The following is a 13,227-nucleotide window of genomic DNA, read 5'->3' on the forward strand; positions in this document are numbered from 1 at the left end:
TGAGAATATGAGCATGAGTGTGTGTGTGTGAGTGTTGATGTGTGTGAGAACATGAGCATGTGTGAGCATGAGTGTGAATATGCATGTGTGAGAATACCAAGTGTGAGAATGTGAGCATGAGTGTGTGTGAGTGTTAATGTGTGTGAGAATGTGAGCATGAATGTGTGTGTTGATGTGTGTGAGAATGTGAGTATGAGTGTGTGTGAGTGTTGATGTGTGTGAGAATGTGAGCATGAGTGTGTGTGTGAGTGTTGATGTGTGTGAGAACGTGAGCATGAGTGTGTGTGAGTGTTGATGTGTGTGAGAACATGAGCATGAGTGTGTGTGTGTTATTGTGTGTGAGAACGTGAGCATGAGTGTGTGTGAGTGTTGATGTGTGTGAGAACATGAGCATGAGTGTGTGTGTTATTGTGTGTGAGAACGTGAGCATGAGTGTGTGTGTGAGTGTTGATGTGTGTGAGAACATGAGAATGAGTGTGAGTGTTGATGTGTGTGAGAACGTGAGCATGAGTGTGTGTGTGAGTGTTGATGTGTGTGAGAATGTGAGCATGAATGTGTGTGTGAGTGTTGATATGTGTGTGAGAACGTGAGCATGAGTGTGTGTGTGTTGATGTGTGTGAGAATGTGAGCATGAGTGTGTGTGTGAGTGTTGATGTGTGTGAGAATGTGAGCATGAATGTGTGTGTGAGAATGTGAGCATGAGTGTGTGTGTGAGAATGTGAGTATGAATGTGTGTGTGAGTGTTGATGTGTGTGAGAATGTGAGCATGAGTGTGTTTGTGTGAGAATGTGAGCATGAGTGTGTGTGTGTGAGTGTTGATGTGTGTGAGAACATGAGCATGAGTGTGTGTGAGAATGTGAGCATGAGTGTGTGTGTGTGAGAATGTGAGCATGAATGTGTGTGTGTGAGTGTTGATGTGTGTGAGAATGTGAGCATGAATGTGTATGTGTGTGAGTGTTGATGTGTGTGAGAATGTGAGCATGAGAGTGTGTGTGTGTGTGTGTGTTGATGTGTGTGAGAACGTGAGCATGAGTGTGTGTGTGTGAGTGTTGATATGTGTGAGAATGTGAGCGTGAATGTGTGTGTGTGTGTCAGTTGAGGTGAGGGAGCATTTGCTTGGGAAGGGAGTACCAAGGAATAAAGAGCTCCAGAGCAGGGCGGGGTGTGGAGCCGCTCCCAGCAACCACACCTTCTTCCTTTCCTTGCCTGCTGCTTCGCTGCCCTCCGTCCTGGGAAAGTGCTTTCCTCCTCCTGCCAGGGTTCTTTCCTGAGAGACACTGCATCAGGGAGACGCTGCTATCTTGTGCCCCGCTGTAACGACTGAGGTGGTGGGCAGCCACGTAGGACTGGTTGGGGCCACCTTTGTTAAAGCTGGGTCCTGATAAAGGAGAAGCCACTGGTGGCTATGCTGTGGCCTCCAGCTGGTTGCCTTCTCCCCTCTCAGGCCATAACTGGTTGTCTTTGTCCTGAAGCAGGTGCACACTGGTCCCAGGTAGGAGGAGAGTGCTACCATGGGCCTCCACATTAACCAAGTCCCTTCAGGTGCATCCTCTCCACGGAGAGCCAAGTGATCCCTCACTAGCCCACGGTCTGTCTCTCTCTGTTTCTCTTTTTAAAAAGATTTATTGTATTTTTTGAAAGTCAGAGTTATAGAGAGAGAGAGAGAAAGAGGAAGAGACAGTCCTGCCTCTCTCATGATTACATGAAATGCACTTGTCTTTCCATCAAATCCTGTGAGTTAAATTAAAAATGGTCATAACAGCTGAGATGGCAAACTTACAAACTAACAGAGTTAAAGACAATCAGAAGACAACTACATTTGCTGTTAAATAAAATTCTTATACTCCCAACCCAAAGTGTCAAAAAATGTAAAACTTTGTATAAAACATTATAGGAAACATTAATATTTATGAAAAATATTATAATCAGCATTCCCAGTGTCAACTGGCTTTGCCACAGTTTTTATGAGACAATTTGCCCAATTAACCTAACAATTAGACAACTTTTGAAAACTTTGTTTCATTGCAGAGAAAGCATAAGGTCAAAGAACAAAAATGTCATGATCAATATCATAAAGCAAATTAAAGGCAATGCCCTGTGGAACTTTTCATAGCTGAAGTTTCAATTGTTAATTACATCTGTCTCAATTCCTTTTTGAGGGACAAATGGGTTTCACTGTGGGAGACAGAATTATCTGAGAGGAACTTTCAAGATGTGGGAAGAACTCACCATAGCCTAACTAGAGGGGTCCAACATTTGATTCCATCTTGTTGCAGGATGTTTTCTGGCCAGTAAGCCTTGTGACTTCACTTTTTGTCTCCTAACTGGTCTCTAATATACTGCCATTCCCTGCCCCTTGTTATGCTGTCCTAAGATGTGATGAGCCTGGAAGTGAAAGAGATGCCTTCCTCCATTCTTCTACTTGGGGAAATCCATCAACAATTGGACTTTAATGTTTCAGTGTTGCTATCTAGAAATGGAAAATGCCTATAAATCTTCTTTTTTTATTTATTTTTTATTTTTTGACAGGCAGAGTGGATAGTGAGAGAGAGAGAGACAGAGAGAAAGGTCTTCCTTTTCACCCTCCAGTGGCCGCCACGGCCAGTGTGCTGCGGCTGGCGCGTGGCGCTGATCTGAAGCCAGGAGCCAGGTGCTTCTCCTGGTCTCCCATGCGGGTGCAAGGCCCAAGAACTTGGGCCATCCTCCACTGCCCTCCCGGGCCATAGCAGAGAGCTGGCCTGGAAGAGGGGCAACCGGGACAGAATCCGGTGCCCCGACTGGGACTAGAACTTGGTGTGTCGGCGCCGCAAGGCGGAGGATTAGCCTATTGAGCCATGGCGCCGGCCCCTATAAATCTTCTAAACCAGGAATCAAATGCAGCCCGTTTAGTTATCAATGAGTAAACAAATTCTTCTTCCACAATATTCTTTAACACATTTGTAATTGGCCAATTAAACTACCAAAGAAACTGTTCTTCAATATGAGGAGGACAAAGAGAAGAGGAGGAAGGAGTGGGAGTGTTAGCACACATGTGTTTCTTTGGGCTGTTATGGGCCAGTGGAACAGAGAGAAAATAATGGGAGAGTGGAAAATAACCCAGTGGCAGTGACGTCCCTTCTGCAGACAAGTCTGTGGACCAAAGGAGAGCCTTGGTCTTTTCATACTGGAAGCAAATCCTTTCTATTGCCTTTCTTCCCCCACCCCGCCCTTCTCTGCCCCAATCCTGTAGGAAGATGAGCCTGACAAACTGTCCTTCCAGGCTCATGGCAGTTCTACCCACAAAGACTTAGCTGGCCTGGATGCCCTGGGAGACTCACTGATGTGTTTTCCAGTCCAGTCTCCACCTGTGAGCCATGTAATTATTACTAGTGCTCTCTTTCAAAAGTGCTGTGTTCAAATGATAAATGATACAGTCAGCTTGTGCATAGTGCAGGGAGAGGTAGAGTGGTAATTCATATGTCAGTTCTTGTGGATTGACAGTAGCCGCCCAGAGTGCGGTGCTGAGAAGGATTCTGGAGTCATGGTGTGGTTCAGCAAGTCAAGCTGTAGCAGCAGCTTAGCAGCATCTGCAGGGGGCCAAGTAAGGCAGGAAGCAGCGCTTCTTGGTGTGGTTGTTGAAGGTCAGAAGATCTAGACGTCAGGCCCAGCTCTGCTGCTGCTTTCCTCATTTCCCTGGTCTGACGTAGGAGCAGGTTATGTGTCAGGTCTCCTTCAGTTTCATGATTCTAGTCTAGACTTGTCTTGAGTGGGAACTTGTGATGGATGCCGTGTGAGCTCCCTGCCATCGCTAACATCATGTGAGCCTACTAAAATTTTATGGAAAGTTCTCTCTTCTCCGGCTTGGATCTACACCGTGGGACAGCTGGTAACTAGTATTTCCATCGTGCACTTTACAGAGTGCTTTCGTGTATGTAATCCCAGCCACATGACTCAGGCTTTCTTTTCATGATCTAGATTTTATAGATGAATAATTTAAAGCTAGGAAAGGTCAGGTGACCAGAGTTTGGGCTCAGCCTGCCTGAGTTCAGACACTTGCCATAGCACTTAGAACCTGTATGGTTTGGACAGTTAACTTCATCTTTCAATGTCCCAATGCCTTTATCTATAGGTTAGGGATAACAGAGTTACACCATAGTGGTGGTGTGGGGGCTAAAGGAAATAATCCCTGTAGGGAGCCTGGAACAGTGATTGGGAGATGGGATGCATGTAATGGTGTGAGGTGCTACAAGTGGTAGAGGTAGAAGTAGTGTTGGTAGTGTAGTAGCTGCCATAGCCAGTGAATCAATGGCGTCATTAGGACTCTTCTGAGACTGTGTCACCAGGGTCCAGATGTGATCCCACAGTTCACTGCACCCTGTCTACTTTAGGATTTAGAGCCACAAGTCCAAAGCAGTAGGCCTAATAATGAGAAACACAAGGACCCTGATTATGGTGGTATTTTACCCATCTTGCACAGAGAGAACTGTAGCTGGCAGCTGAAACTCCTCCCTTCTCCACCTTGCATGTCTGAGGTGACTTCAGAGGCAGAGTAGCTGGTCATTCAGGTCACGGTTCTACTTGGGCACTCATGCCGGGTGCTCTGCCTCTCCCCTTCTCTCGGGCCGGTTGCCTGATATCAGTGTCCTTGGTAACACATACTCATTATGTGGTTCTATACTGGTCAGAGATTTCCTTCAGTCCTTCACAGCAAGGTCTGGTGTTTCATTAGTGGCAGCACCATACCACAAACTGATGCCCATGGTGCTGTGTTGCTCTAGTTTCAATGGTCCCCACCGATTTTAAGCCATTTGCAAGAATTTCCTCAATTAGCTGAACTTCAAGGTGATTCAGTGAATGCTCAAGGCTCACAACTGCCCACCTGTGTCTCAGGTGGGAAAAGAAGATCTAAGGTGGCCCCAGAGGGCAATGGAAGGAAGGAATAGGTGAGAAAAGGAAAAAAAAGACGAAACCAAAGGAGAGTCTAGGAGAGAATGGCCAAGGACTGAGCTGTCTGTACCCAATATGAGAAAGATTTCTTCTTCCTTGGATGTTTTATGTCCTGGCAAAATAGATCAACTGGAATGGGTGAATGGTCTCAGGGGCAGGGCGATGGAGAGCCAGGGTGGGAGTGAGTTCTCAGGTTGTGCTAGGAGTGGAACCCCAGAGCGTGTCTAGCACAGAAACCCATTTCCCCAAGGGGTCCCCGAACCAGGACCCTTCTGCTGCCTCTATTTCCTGGTTGCATTGTCAGGGCTCAGTGTGCCCTGCTGAGCAATGGGAGGAGAAGTTGAGGGAAGCCCATCTCCCAGGAGACCAAGCAGGTGTAGAGGTTGGTAGGGGTCAAGAAGGAGGCAGTCCTCACACCAAGGAAAGGCCAGGTGTTTCAACACTGCCACAGGACTGTGGCCTTCCGTGGGCTGCCAGCAGCTCCTCTTCATTCCGCAGGAGGATGCGCGGCTGCTGGGTTCAGTTGGGCCCCAGTCTGCTCTGCAGGAGAGAAGGAGAGGCCAGCAAAGGTAGAACAGTGTATACACAGCAACCTGGAGCTGAAGCAGCTGCTGGCCCTGAACCTCCCCTGAGAGGGACAGATCTGTGACCACTGCCAAGTAGAGTAGGACCCCCAAGCACCAAAAGCAAACAGTTGGTTAAGTAACTGAAAATTCACCTATCCTGCTACCAAACAATGTAAGGTTATTGAAAGTGATCCTGTAGCTACAAAGCGGACAACGCATAAGATGTTTAAAGGCTGTTGTTAGACAAAAGTAAAGGAGGTCCTAAAATCACTTGGGGGGGCAGCATTCAGTGCAGCAGCTAAGATGCCACTTGTTGCCTGCATCCTATATCAGGGTGCCCGAGTTCCAGTCTGGACTCCACTTCTGATCTAGCTTCCTGCTAATGCACACTCTATGAGGTGGCAGATGATGACTCAAGTACTTGAATCCCTGCCATTCATGTGGGAAATCTGGTTTGAATTCTTGGCCCAGTCCCAGCTGTTACAGGCATTGGGGAAGTGAATCTGCCAGTGAAAGATCCTTTTCTGTCTGTCTCTGTGCCTTTCAAACCAACATAAGTAAGGAAAGAAATTAATTAAATAATATTTTGATATTATCACAATTTTGGAAAAGCACACATGCACACACACATGGGGACAAAAATGAGCAATATTTCACTTTCTTGCACTTAACCGTTATTCTCAATAGGTGTGTGCAGGATTACCCTTATTTACTGTGTGTGTGTGTGTTTGTGTGTGTGTGTGGTTTCAGCACTTTCTTACATTTCTAATATGAAATTTGTTACCTTTGCTATTAGAAATAAGATGGCCAAGATTATAAGGAAAAAATGGGCCCAATTGAGGGAACCTTAAGGGGGCTCAGAGCTGTGACCTCAGGCAGGATCTTCAGGGAGAGAGCAGGGACAGCAAAATGCGTGTCAATGACTCCTTACTGGCCATTTGAGGAGAGCATGGGAGCAAGGAACCTTGGCCTTTACCTTCTGCACTTCAGTCCTTAGAGCTCTTGCTTTAAAATGTACTACCCTCCTTTCCACCAGGGTTTAATGTGTTCCTCATTTGCAATGCTAAGCTTTTTATCTGTTTTCCCCCTCAAAGCTTTGTACTTCCCTGAAAGACCTAGTGAAGGCTGAAAGGCACAGGAAGCCTGGATTATCAATGCCAGTGACCAGGAGAAAGGATAAGTTACAGGAATGAGAAGGGAAAGTTCTAGAAAGCCTCAGGAGACTTGGGAAGTCAAGTCATAATTTGGCAAGTGTAACTGTCTGCCTGGTTTTGGTGGGCCTCTTTGATTTTTCCATGGTCTTTGTGCAAGGGAACAGGTAACCCATCCGCATGACCTTAAATGCATTGATGATGGGACTGAGGAATGAGCTTATCCTTATGGATACACAGCCAGGATAGTCCTCAGAGCTGGGCAGAAAATATATCAGTGAGAACTGACCTATCATGTTATTTTCAGATATCTCTTGAGTGTCTAAGACCCATCAACCAATGAGCAATAACTAGGCCAACTTGTACAAAATAGTGGGTTAAAAGCTGTGGGGTCTGAATATAAGACCAGTCTTTGCCCAAGAAGGACTGGCAATCTAATGGGGAAAGCAAGATGGAATAAACCATGTCAGGTTAATGTCATTAGGAATGGTTTACAGCAGTAGGCAAGAAATGCCACAAGGTGATCAGTGTGTGATTAATGGGTTAGCATAGAGGTTGAGAGCTGAGTCTTTTAGAATGAGTGAAATCTATGGAGAAGGTAAGCAGATAAGTCAGGCAGGAGCAGAGAACCTATAATTTAGGTAAATTCTTAGAGATAGGAAAGCCCTAGTATTCCTGAAAGACAGTGGGAGGGTGTAGAAAGCCCATGAAGATTGGGATTGGAGAGGGAATGTATGGTTAGCTTGTGCTGCATGACTACCCCATTCTTAGTGGTTTTACACAGCAACTGTTTATTTAGGTCACATTTCTGCAGGTTGGTTGCTTGGATTGGACTCATATGGGTGGTTCTTCCAGACCTAGCAGTTTTCGGCTCATCTTGGTTGGGTTGTACAGGCGTCTGCAGTCAAACTGATGGCCTTGGCTGGGGTGGCAGCTGTGACTGGGTTCTGCCTTCGTGTGTTCTCATTCTGAGTATGCTGTCTTGGGTGTGTTCGTGTGGTGGGAGAGTTCCCAGTGTGACAGGACGTCCAGAGGCCCAGGTTTAGATGTTGCAGTCTCCCTTCTGCAGAATTCTGTAGATCAAAGCATTCTGCAGAGTTCTGTTGATCAAAGCAAATGACAAAGTCAACTCGGGTTCAAGAGGTGAGGAAATAGACCATCCTGAGGGGGACAGTTGCAAACTGCCATGGCCACTTTTGCCATTCTCCATAGATGGATTGGTTGGCTTGGGTGACAGACCAAAGAACAATCTAGTTGGAAGGACACAGAAAGTATGCACAAGCCAGAGATGGGAGGGGCTGTGTTTCCCACATGCCATTCTGCTGAGCCACACCAGTCTGCAAGGGGAGGTTGGCCAACCTGCAGCTGGGTGAGAGAAACAAGAAGGATGCATGTGAGTGCTGGTGACCAGGAGGGCATCCGGGGTTGCCGACTGCTTTTTGTTCTGCAACTATTTCTTCTTTTTAAGAAACTAAAAGGAAAATCAATCTTCATTGTTTTTACTATTTCTACTTGGCAGAATAAAAGTTGGTGACCCTCTGTCCATCCTTAACTTTCCTTTGGTATTTTACTGATGAGTGAAGTCTTCATGAGGACCTGGGAATCACTGGAAAGATAATTATTCCCAGAAAGCAGAGCTAGCTCACTTCTGACCTGCACAATCGAGGAAGGCTAAAAAGCTATGCCATATCAGCTTCTCTTGATCAGAGCAGACCCTCAGCCCCATCACTTCAGAGCTTTCAAGCCAAGAAACCCTTCCAAAGGAAAAGCTGTCTTGTACTGCTTGCAAATAGAAAACCAGTGTTATTTTTTTTAGAGAGTACTTTCATAAGACTGACTTATTCTTGGTTCAACACTGCCTGCCTACAGAGTGCAGCCCGAATTCGTTTCATGGACAGGTGAAGCCTGCCCTGACTGGGTCTCCACTGCGTTCCCAGCCTCTGGATCATGCCTCCCTTCTAGCCCCCACCCCAGCCATGTCTAAAGCTTTTTGTGCTTGAACAGGCTATCTCCCTCTGACGCTGGGCCAGCCTGTGCCCCTTGGTGTTCTATTCTACCACTCCCCAGCTGTCTGCTAAAAGCCTTCCTCTGCCTGCTGTGGTAAGCCATGGCATTAATGTCTGTGTCCCTCCATGTGTAGTTCTACTTCGGAGGGTCGTTAATCCTACCCACCTGCACTGCCACCTTCCTGGGGACTTGTCTCCCTACTCTTTGTGTGCACCACAATGTGTGGCACCTTGAATTCACCCCATTGTGTCTAAGTGACACAGTTAGCTGGTGAGCTGAGCATGGGGTGTGAAGGTTACTGGGACCAGGGGGTAGAATCAAGGGGCCTTTTGTGGTGCCAGTCGTGTTTGTCATGCTGCCCACTTCTCTGTGCTCTGAGACTGTGCTCCCCTCAGACTCACAGCCTGAGGGGAAGTCTGCCGAGTGGCTGCACATTTCACTAACACCAGAGACATTTGCTGCTGCACTGTTCTGTGGCATTTTTTTCAGCTCCAGGTGTTGTCTCAGTCCATTGGGGCTGCTACAACAAAATACCATAAACTAGGCGGCTTATCAACAGCATAAGTTTATTTTTTATGGTTCTAGAAGCTGGGAAATCCAAGATCAAGTTGTTGGCACATTCGGTACCAAAGAACGACCTGCTTCAAAGATGGTTGTCTTTTTGCTATAACCTAACATGACAGACAGAAGGACTGAGCTACCTCTCTGGGGTCTCTATCATAAGGAAACCAATTCTATCATGAAGGCTCTGTCCTATGACCTAAGCAACTTCCAAAAACCCTACCTCCTCATACCATCATCTTGGGCCCATCACAGGCAGTGATCCTGTTGTTTAATGGATCTGCTGGATTATACCTCATCCCCTGAGTTAGCAGGCATGTGGTCTTCTTTCTTAAGATTTGTTTTATTTATTTGAAAGGCAGAGTGAAAGAGAGAGAGAAAAAAATGGGAGAGAGAGACTTAATAGAGAAAGATAACTTCCATCCATTGGTTCATTTCCCAAATGGCCACAACAGTCAGGGCTGAATCGGGCTGAAACCAGGAGCCAGGAACTCCATCTGAGTCTCCCACATGGGTGGCAGGATCCTGAGTACTTGGGCCATGTTCCACTGCCTTCCCGGGCACATTAACAGGAAGGTGGATCAGAAGTGGAGCAGCCAGCACTGAAACTCACCATTGTGCCACAATGCTGGCCTCAGGTGTTCTTATTTATAACTGGAATCCAGAGTCACTAAATGTCTTACCTGAGAATCTGCAATTAGTTAAGGGTAAACCGATCCAGATACCTGGACTCAAGGTCCAATAGTCTTTTTTTTTCTTTTTTTATTTATCTTTTCATTTTTGTTTTTAAATTTTTTTTTGACAGGTAGAGTGGACAGTGAGAGAGAGAGACAGAGAGAAAGGTCTTCCTTTGCCGTTGGTTCACCCTCCAATGGCCGCTGCAGCCAGTGCGCTGTGGCCGGCACACCGCGCTGATCCGATGGCAGGAGCCAGGTACTTCTCCTGGTCTCCCATGGGGTGCAGGGCCCAAGTACTTGGGCCATCCTCCACTGCACTCCCTGGCCACAGCAGAGGGCTGGCCTGGAAGAGGGGCAACCAGGACAGAATCCGGCACCCCGACCGGGACTAGAACCCGGTGTGCCGGCGCCACAAGGCGGAGGATTAGCCTAGTGAGCCGTGGCGCTGGCCCTAAAATTTTTTTTTATTTGACAGGTAGAGTTATAGACAATGAGAGAGAGAGACAGAGAGAAAGGTCTTCCTTCTGTTGGTTTATTCCCCAAATGGCTGCTATGGCTGACACTGCGCCGATCCAAAGCCAGGAGCCAGGTGCTTCTTCCTGGTCTCCATGCAGGGGCCCAAGCACCTGGGCCATCCTCCACTGCCCTCCCCGGCCACAGCAGAGAGCTGGATTGGAAGAGGAGCAACTGGGAGTAGAACCTGGTGCCCATATGGGATGCCAGCGCCGCGGGCTGAGGATCAACCAAGTGAGCCGTGGTGCTGGCCCCCCAGTAGATTCTTTTAACAAGCCCTGAGATTCTGTGCTGGAAACCATTGCTTTGAATTTGCTTCTCCCAACTGGAATGCTCCCATAGTGCTCTCCAGAAGCTTGGGAGCTTGCTAGGAATCCAGATTCCCAGGTCCTCCCTAGAAGATTCAGATTCTGCAGATTCAGGCACCATGGAGGCTATATTGTAAAGGATCCCCAACACTTTTAGGGAGTTGTCAGAGAACATAAGTTTGGTGTCAACCATTAGAATCCAACCTCCTCCTTTAGTGCATGGGAAAAATCAGGCTCATATAGGCTATGTACCCTACCCAAGGTCACCCAGCTTGATAAGGATGAGACTAAAATTAGCAACCAAGAGTACTGGCTTCCAGGATGATCCTTTTCCTGCCACAGCTTGCTCATCTCCCTTGCTGTGTTTCCAGAGGGAGAAAAAGTCAACAAGAGACAATGTGGAAGCCAGTGATCCACAGCCGTGTTGCTCTGTGCTGAGAAGTTGCAAATACAAGCTTGGACACCAGCTTGGGGCCAGGCAGACCTTGGCCTTGGTCCTGTAAAATGAGCATAAGGCTCATACTCACCTTCCTGGGACTGCTGCATGGTTATCTGTGTGAAGCACTGAGCTCAGGACCTGGTCTGTAGCAAGGTTGAGCCCTTTTGAGAGGCGATCGCCAAGTTCATCTTCATTTGGGAAACAACTCATACTCACCTTCCTGGGACTGCTGCATGGTTATCCTGCTGGGTGGAGAGGCAGGGCTGTGGTTGGGAGTGAACCACGCTGATTTACCAGGGTAGGAAGTACTGGAGGGCTCCTTCAGAGCAGGGGCTGTGTCTTCATATCGCTGGTGCCCTGTGCTTACCCCAGTGCCAGGTGGACCTTGAATGCTTCCACCTGGCTCAGGAAGTGGCTCAAAGGTCCTGAGGTCCAGCCTCTCCTGCCTAAAGAAGTATGCTCTTTCCTCCCCACCCATGCTGTTAAGTTCTTGATGCTGGGAACAAATAGTGAAAGTGAGGCCTTAGCATGAGGACATGGGTCCCACTCTTCATGTCCCCACGATCTTGCTTGACCTTAGGGAGATCTCTGTTTCTGCGTGTTTCAGTCTTGGCTAAGAAATCAGGACTTCTTGCTTCTTGTTTCCTGTGTTTTAGATTGTTTTCCTTTTTTGTTGATTTTTATAGCAATGATAATTCATATTTGCATAGCACTTTGACAGTTATTAAATATATTAATAAAGATTATTTAAGTTTCTTCTTTAAAATTCAGCATATCCCTCAGGTAGGTCTCACCATCCCCGTTTTACCGGGGAGAAGACTGATGCTCAGAAAGCTAAAGGGATGTGCCCAGGAAGCGTGGTGACAGCAGACCAGCACCTGACTCTGCGTCCTGTGGTTTTGGCTGGGCTGACACACAGGCAAAACCCAGATGCTGGCCTCTGGAAGGGCCTGGTGTAACGGGGGAAGTGGGCTTTGCTCACGGTGAACTGTAGCTAAAGCGGAATATTGCTGTAAAAAGGGTCCTCCCAACCCCAGTCCTATCAAGAACAGAAGTGTTGTGGAAGTTCCAACATTAGAGCCAGTGCATGTTCTGAAAGGCGAGGGAAAGACGGAGATGCAAGATTCTGTTTCTGAAAACAGGGAGTATGTGAACCACCATTGTTACCCCATCATCTATTTTAGGCAGCTCTGTATCTTTGGGCAAGTGCCTCCCCCTCTCTGTACCTTATTGTCCTCATCCTGAAAATTGAGGCATTGGGCTAGATGAGCCCCCAGGTATCTGTCAGTCCTGACAGGTGCCCATGTCCATGAAGCACAGAGCCTGTTGGTATCTGCAGCCTTCTGGGTAAGGAGCTAGAACATCAAGAGGGCAAAGTAAGCAGACCCAGTACTGGAGGAGGGAAAGTGTACCTTTAGAGACATAGCCTGGGGCCACTGAGGCAGGATAAGTTCCCATCCCAGCCACCTGCACCATAGGCGCCTGGCTGCCTGATTAAGCCTCTTGTTTTGTGGTGTTTAGTGTGCATGTTCAAGTTGCAGTGCTGTGTGGGAAGTGTGTCCAGCTGCTGCTCGTGGGCATTTCCTGAGCTGATGGTGCTACTTGTCAGAATATTCAAAGCCCAAACAGACATCCAGCCTGGTGGGCCCAGTGGTGCACAGGGCTCAGGTTGATCCTGCACAAGTCAACCCCTCCTTGAGGGGCCATAAAACCTGGAGTAGTCTTAGTCCTGTTGTAGCCAGGTGTCTAGGAAGGTGAGAGAGTTGGGAAAGATGTCAGAGAAGCTCTGGGATTCCCTGATCCATTCTGCCTTGACAAGTAGCCTTACTCTGGTTCAAGTCCTCCTCCACCCATCTACCCATTCATCTTGCCATCCATCCATCTATCCATCCACCCATCTACCATCCATCCATCCATCCATAATCATCTATCCATCCATCCCTCCACCCATTCACCCATGCATTTATCCAATCATCCATCCACTCACCCATCCACCCACCCATCCATCCATCCACCCATCCATCCACCTACCCACCATCTATCCATACATCTACCCATTTACAACCTGCCCACCCATTA

General features: G+C 47.5%; 1 protein-coding gene across 30 annotated transcripts in view; it reads left to right on the forward strand.

The window, feature by feature from the left end:
- Window positions 1–13,227, forward strand: part of CACNA1C (calcium voltage-gated channel subunit alpha1 C) — a 739,977-nt gene that overhangs the window by 488,883 nt on the left and 237,867 nt on the right.

The sequence above is a fragment of the Oryctolagus cuniculus genome, chromosome 9 (genome assembly GCF_964237555.1).
Source record: "Oryctolagus cuniculus chromosome 9, mOryCun1.1, whole genome shotgun sequence".
NCBI classification, from domain to species: domain Eukaryota; kingdom Metazoa; phylum Chordata; class Mammalia; order Lagomorpha; family Leporidae; genus Oryctolagus; species Oryctolagus cuniculus.